This window comes from Globicephala melas, chromosome 19, assembly GCF_963455315.2.
Source record: "Globicephala melas chromosome 19, mGloMel1.2, whole genome shotgun sequence".
NCBI classification, from domain to species: domain Eukaryota; kingdom Metazoa; phylum Chordata; class Mammalia; order Artiodactyla; family Delphinidae; genus Globicephala; species Globicephala melas.
This window is the reverse complement of record NC_083332.1, coordinates 62,525,301-62,532,571: the sequence shown is the minus strand read 5'-3', so window position 1 is coordinate 62,532,571 and position 7,271 is coordinate 62,525,301.

Genomic DNA, 7,271 nt, shown 5'->3' with positions numbered 1-7,271 from the left:
TGTCCTGGGAAAGGGATGGTTCCAGTTCCCAAAACTGATGTCAGCTGTGAGATTTGGTGGCTTTCCTGTGGTTCACTGTGACTTTCACCATTTAATAAAATCCAGTTCATTAATGATATAAACTTTCAACCCCAGTTTCTTACACATTCAGTCTATGAAGTTTAATATTCTATTTATTCATCACTTTTAAAGTCTTTGATTCACGTTTGATTCCATTTATAAACCTAGTCAAGCTCCTATAAACATGTTTAATTGTATTAATACATTCACTCCGTTTGACTTTCTTTTTAGCTCCTACAGTTGTCTCACAGAACAAACAGAAACTTGTACATCTAGCAAATTACACTTGTGAAGCTGGAGCCCCCAAAGCTCTCTGAGCTGGTCCAATATTGTATGTACCCAGTAAGATTCAACTTTAAATCACACGTTGAAATCAATTTCTCAATCACATGTTTTAAATTGGTTTTACAAGGCTGACCTTTCAGATGTCCACAATCCCTCATCCCAAGCTCTTGGAAACAACTGTGTTTAGGAATTGGGAGTTTACCCATTTCCACAGCTACTGAAATGCCCAGTGGGGAATGAGCAGCAGCTACCACCAGACAACACACATGACTGTTTCTGCCTTGAGATGCTGGAATACTCACTCTGAGACAAAAATTATTATAAATTTTCCCTATATGAAAAAGAAAAAAAAATCCCATTTGTAATAGCATCAAAAAACAATAAAAACACCCAGGAATAAATTTAATCAAGAAGGTGAAAGACCTGTACACTGAAAACTATGAGGCACTGATGAAAGAAACTGAAGACACAAATAAATGGAAAGGTATCCCATGTTCATAAATCATAAGAATTCATATTGTTAAAATGTCTATACTACCCAAAGCCATCTACAGATTCAATGCAATCCCCATCAAAATTCCAATGGCATTTTTCACAGAAATATATATAAAAAAAGTAATCCTAAAACTTGTATGGAACTACAAAAGACCTTGAATAGCCAAAACAATCCTAAGAAAGGAGATCAAAGCTGGAGGCATCACACGGCCTGATTTCAAACTATATTACAAAGCTACAGTAATCAAAACAGTATGGTATTGGCCTAAAAACAGATACATAGACCAACGAACAGAATACAGAGCCCAGAAATAAACCCCTGCATATCTGGTCAACTAACATTTGACAAGGGAGCCAAGAATACTCAATGAAGAAAAGATGGTCTCTTCAATAAATGGTGTTGGTAAAACTGGACAGCTACATGCAAAACAGTGAAACTGGACTGCTATCTTACACCACTCACAAAAGTTAACTCAAAATGAATTAAAGCCTTAAATGTAAGACCTGAAGCCACAAAACCCTGAAAAGAAAACAGAGAAAAAGCTCCTTGACATTGGTCTCAGCAACGATTTTTTGGATATGAAACCAAAAGCACAAACAACAAAAGCAAAAAGAAATGAGTGGGACTGCATACAACTATAAAGCTTCTGCACAACAAAAGAAACCATTAACAAAATGAAAATGAAACCTACAGAAGGGAGAAAATATTTGCAAACCATTCATCTGATAAGGGATTAATATCCAAAATATATAAGGAACTCATACAACTCAATAGCAAAAAAAGAGCAAATAACCCAATTAAAAAGTGGGCAGAGGACCTGACTAGACATTTTCCGAAAGAAGACATACAGATGGTAACCAGGGACATGAAAAGGTGCTCAACGTCACTAATCATCAGGGAAATGCGCATCAAAACCACAGTGAGATATTCCCTCACACCCGTCAGAATAGCTGTTATCAAAAAGACAAGAAAAAACAAGTGGTGGTGAGGATGTGGAGAAAAAGGAACCCTCCTGCACTGTTGGTGGGAATGTAAATTGATGCAGCCACTATGGAAACAGTATGGAGTTTCCTCAAGAAATTAAAAATAGGACTACCATATGATCCAGCAATTCCACTCCTGGGTGGAATTTCATTTCCTTTTCCAAAGGAAATGAAATCACCCTCGAAGGGACATCTCCCACTTCCACAGCAGCACTATTCACAATAGCCAAGACATGGAAGCAACCTAAGTGTCCATCAGTGGATAATGGATAAAGAGGATTGTCTCGCCCACCCCCACCCTCTCTCTCTCTCTCTCTCTCTCTCTCTCTCTCTCTCTCACACACACACACACACACACACACACACACACACACACACACACACGAAGAGGAATAGCATTCAGCATAGAAAAGAAGGAAATCCTGCCATTTCTGGAACAAGGATGAACCTAGAGGGCATTATGCTCAGCGAAATAAGCCACACAGAAAAGGACTCTCTGTTCTCACTGTATGATCTCAGTTACACGTGGAATCTAAAAGCCAAACTCATAAAAACAGGCAGTAGAGGGTGGTGGCCGGGGACTGTGGGGGAGGGGAAACGGGAAGGTGTTGGTCAAATGGCAGAAATTTCCAGTCGTGAGTAAGCTCTGGGATCTGATGTATAGCATGGTGACTGCAGCTCACAATACTGTGTGTATAGCTGCAAGCTGCTCAGAGTCATCTTACGTCTCATCACCACACACAAAGAACAGGTGATTATGGGAGGTGATGCTGGTGGTCTAGCCTTGTTGTGGGAATTGTCCCAAAATGTGTAAGTGTATCAAATCATCACATCGCACGCCTTAAACTCACACATATTACCTGCCAGTTGCGTCTCAGTAAAGCTGGGGAAGAAGCTGCCGATTTGCTGTCAGCGCGGAACGGGGTCCCGTGAGCGCCTGGTTTGGGGCGCCCCCTAGTGGAAGCCAGCGTCCTGACACCTCGCGCTCCGTGCAGCGTTGAGGGCAGGGGTGGACGGAGCTCCTGAGGGACCCCAGGCCCTGGACTCCAGGAGGTGGCCGCCCCCCAGGGCCGGCAGGGCTGGGAGGGAGAGTCGGTCATAACTGGTCCCCATCACAGCTCCGCATGCCTGGTATGAGAAAACAGTGTATCAAAACAAAGTGTGGTTATGGGGTCCTTCTGTTTAAACAATAAACTATTTTAGAAAATTTGAAAAATAAGACAAAATGCAGATGTCCCTCGACGCCTCTGACGCACCAAAGCCCAGGCGGCCCCTGAGTCCCCAGCCTCCCCACTTCCTGGGAGCTGCTGCACAAAACCACAAGCAACAGGAGTTCACTCTTTCCCGGTCCTGGAGCCGGAAGTCCAAAACCAAAGTGTCGGGGCACGCTCCCTGTGCAGCCTGCCATGGCGGGGGGGGGGGCGGACAGCACCTGTCCCATCATTGGCACTTTCCTCCTCTTATGGCGACACCAATCCCTGGACTCAGGGGCCATCCTATGACCTCATTTGACCTTGATCACACCTGCAAAGATCTATTTCCCAAGAAGGCCCCATCTGCGGGACCGGGGTTAGGACTTGATCGTGTCCCCTAAGGACGGGGGAGACGGTTGCTGGCCTTCCCCCCGAGGAGCCCAGGGGCCCCCAGGACCACGTGAGCTTTCTCCTCCATCTGCTCTCCCTCCTGACTCTGTGGGGACTGAACACATTACTCCAGCACAAGCTCGAAACTCAGTGCTGTCTAAAGGCCAAGATGGACGACCCGGCCTCCACCTCCCCTGGACGTTAGACTGACCCCCTCCCTGACCCTCAACCTGCTTCTTCCTGGCCTGCCCTTGGCCACCCAGCCAGGGCCTTCAGTGCTGGCCTGCACCTGGGCCTGACAGTAAGAGGGGGGGCCTGCTCTGAGGACCCCACCCTCTCCACTGTCACCCATGGGAAGCTCACCCCTCATGGAACCAAGGCCCAACCTCTTTTCTGCAGGACAGGACACTGTGGTGATGTCACCTTCAAGATCTGGGGCCACCAGTACAGCTGCGTCAGCCTGGAGGCGTGTAAGAGGGAAGAGCCTTTACTCTATTATGAGTTAATCACTCTGAGGGATATTGCCAGACTTCCCTGGTGGCACAGTGGATAAGAATCCACCTACCAATGCAGGGGACACGGATTCGAGCCCTGGTCTGGGAAGATCCCACGTGCCGCGGAGCAACTAAGCCCATGTGCCACAACTACTGAGCCTGCGCTCTAGAGCCCGTGAGCCACAACTACTGAGCCCACGTGCCACAACTACTGAAGCCCGCGTGCCTAGAGCCTGTGGTCCATGACAAGAGAAGCCACCAGGATGAGAACCCCATGCACTGCAACGAAGAGTAGAGTAGCCCCCGCTCGCCGCAACTAGTGAAAGCCCGTGCAGAGCAACGAAGACCCAACGCAGCCAAAAAATATACATATAAATAAATAAATAAATTTATTTAAAAAAATAAAAGAGGGACATTGCCTATAGCTTAAATTATACACGATGGCCCATCCCAGGGAACCCTGCCTCCCAGGTAATGAGCGTTAAGGTAAAATACCTTTGTTTAGCTCCCAGGAAACCTCCTGACCAGCCCACCTGTGAGGAAAGAAATTCACATCCCTCCTGAGCCTGGCCTGCCAGGGTGGGATGGGAGCTGGGATCCTCGCTGGGACCACCTGAGCCTGCATCTGGCCAGCTGCCCCCTCTCGGGGTCCCAGGCTTCTAGGAGCCTCCACGGAGCATCAGACACGAGGGCCCCTGGAAGTTAAATCCCCGGAGAGAGGCTGCCTAGGGCGCCACAGCGCGGTGTCTCCTCTGATTTTCCTGGGTGAGAATCCAGATATAGGTTCCTGTCCAGCTCTGCTGGTCCAGCTGAAGGGTCAGAATGACCAGAATGGCCATGTCCGGGGATAGGGCCTGGGAGGGGGCTGGCCAGCACCCAGGGCCGGGCCGTGGCTGGCAGGGAGGGACTTCTGTTCCTTAAGACGTAACTTGCAATTCCCTGGCTTGGTTCGACCCGGCATTGGGCTCTGTCCAGTGTCCGAAGCCAAATTCCTGGGTCTCACCTCAGCCACATGGCAAGGGAGGGAGGGAGGCCGGGTCTGGCCATCCTGCCCCCTGGGACACGGAGCCTGGGGCACTGTTCCGGAGCCCCTCCCAGGACTGGAAAAAGTTATCACATCTCATGTTCTCAGGGACATCCTGGTCAACGCTGAGTGACAAGTGTCCATGCTGGGCAGGGCACAGAGCTCCAAAGACACGCTCACGGCCACCAGCCCACACCCTGGACTGAATGACTCCCAGCTCGGCGACCAGACAGAGACAGGACCCACAGAGCGAGGCTGACACACACACACACACACACACACACACACACACGACCCCCCCCCGACCCCTCCCCATGTCCCCAGGAACACACACACACAGACACACACACACACAGACACACAGACACACACACACACAGCTGAGGCCTATTGGCTGTGGGCTTCGGATCCTGAGAACCAGGCTGGGTGGCCCAACTCAGGACCCTGCTCCAGTGCACCCCAGGCCCAATGACTTCACGTCTCTGAGCTCAGTCCCCTTCTGCGAGATGCCAGCCACCGCGGTCTGGCCCGGGGCTGCTGCTAGGGTCTGAGCCACGCTCGGCAGGCGGCCAAGACCAAGCCCTCACGGCCGGGGCTCAGCAGCTGCTGCAGATCTGCGAGGGTCCAGGGTGCCCTTGCCCTGGGGCAGACGCCAAAGCAGGGGAAGCTTTCGCCCAGAGCCCCCTGGGCCCAAGGCCACACGCCTGGCATCTGACAGCCCTGCCGTCCATGTCAGTTACGGCACTCACAGCTGCCTGCTGCCGCTTCCCCTCCACAGCAGAGGAGAGAGCAGCCTGGCTGCCAAGCGGCCCCTGTCCCGCTGCCTCAGCCCACAGCTGCCTCTGAGGACACTGGAGGGGAGGGGCCCAGGGCGAGGCAGATGACCAGCAGGCTGGGGCACCTCCACAATCAGGGTCGCACAGAATGAGGAAGAGGCACCCCGCTCCCCCAGGAGACCGATATTTATTGACCAACAGGTGTTTTGTGCCAGGCCCTGTGCACACCCTCCCATGCAGTCTTTACGAGAGGGTGCAGAGTTATACCAAAACGCGGTGGCTTAGAACAGGGGCAAACAAGGATGAACTCACCCCGTTCCTGTGGGCCGGCCGGCTCCCTCCTGAAAGTGCAGGAAGGTGTCGTGGGAGCTGGGGAGCCCCTACCCAGGCAGCAAGGGACCAGGGCAGTCCTGTGATGTGTTCATGACAGAGCCTTGGAGACACACAGGACCAAGGCCGCCTGGACTCCAGGAGAAGCGGCAGCCACCCCACCTCTCGAGGGGAGGGGCGGCCAAGAACTCTAGGGCCGTGATTTAAAGCTGCCGCGTCCCCAGGTGACAGCAGGGGCTCACGTGCAGGCTGAGGAGACTGTCCAATGAGCACTGGGCCAGGCGTTCGCCTGACTCTGGACCAGTGCTTAAGTCAGTGACCATTGCAGGCTTTTGCAAATCCCAAACCCACCCTCCGAGAATGGGGGCTGCTCCGAGCAGTGTGCTGCAGGCGACTTCGGAAGACAATGAGGCCCACGTGCCTCCGTGGGGGCCCCAGGCCACGGCGCACCTTCTGGGTCCGCCTGCTGAGAACCCCACGTGCAGTGCTGAAGAGCTGGGGGCTGGCCGGCCGCCGGGGTTTCAGCCCAGCCCTTCCTGGGCTTCCCTCCCTGGGATCCCATCTGGATTCCAGAGCCCTTGATGGAGAACCTTGTACTGAAAAGTACAAGGACTTGTACCTCCAGGAATTGCAAGAGGCTGGCGGGTCCTGCTTCTGCCACTGGCCAGCTGTATGACCCTGGGCAAGTCACTTAACTGTTCTGAGCCCTGCTTTTCTTGTCTGTGAACTGGGCGTATTTGCCATCCTTCTGGGCCAGAATCTTCGGGTGGCAAGGGACAGAAGCCCCACCCCCAGCCCCAGCTGGCCTGCGCAGAAAGGGAAGAGCGGATCCACGTGCCCCCAGCATCATTTCTCTGTCCACCTCCTCTATGCCGGCTTCCTCCTCAGGCAGGCCTTGTCCATGTGGCGGCAGTGGTCACCAGCTGCTCCTGGGTCCCATCCCAACAGCTTAGCAACCTGCAGGAAAGTCTCAGGACCCAGTCTCATTGGCCAGCCAGGTGGAGCGCCCACCCAGAGCCAATCACAGTGGCCAGGGAACAGCACGCTCGCTGATTGGCCAGGCCTGGGTCGTGTCCACCCTGGGATTTGGACAGTGGTCCAGGCCCATGAAATACATGGACTGAGAGACGGCCCCCAAAGGAAGGAGGTGGGAACGGATGCCGGGGTGCCCGCCTGAACCGCCCCTGGGGCAGTAATCACTTTATTATTCTACTGCCTGTGGGCAGAGCTGGCCACCTTC